Below are 314 nucleotides of genomic sequence, written 5' to 3'. Positions count from 1 at the left end.
AGTGAGACAGAGTTTCTTCAGGAAGATGAATCTTTTAGTGAAGCTAGTTTTGACTCCCAGGCGGAATACATGTTTCTGCATGGCAAGGATGCCATGCTGGATTGGTAAATTCTAATGCTAATGTCATTGTTTGAAATTAATATGAAATATTATTCATTTGAGATTTATTTTATTCTTATTTTATTTGCAATGTATAATAATATAATCTGTAATGAAATGTGTAAAGTACACATTGGCAATACTGTGTGTGTGTGATATATTTTTTAAATGTATTTTACATAAACATGGAATGGAACAGCACTTCACCATAGTGA

The sequence above is a fragment of the Salvelinus alpinus genome, chromosome 13 (genome assembly GCF_045679555.1).
Source record: "Salvelinus alpinus chromosome 13, SLU_Salpinus.1, whole genome shotgun sequence".
Classification (NCBI taxonomy): domain Eukaryota; kingdom Metazoa; phylum Chordata; class Actinopteri; order Salmoniformes; family Salmonidae; genus Salvelinus; species Salvelinus alpinus.
The sequence above is the reverse complement of the archived record's forward strand: the minus strand, read 5'-3'. Positions refer to the sequence as shown.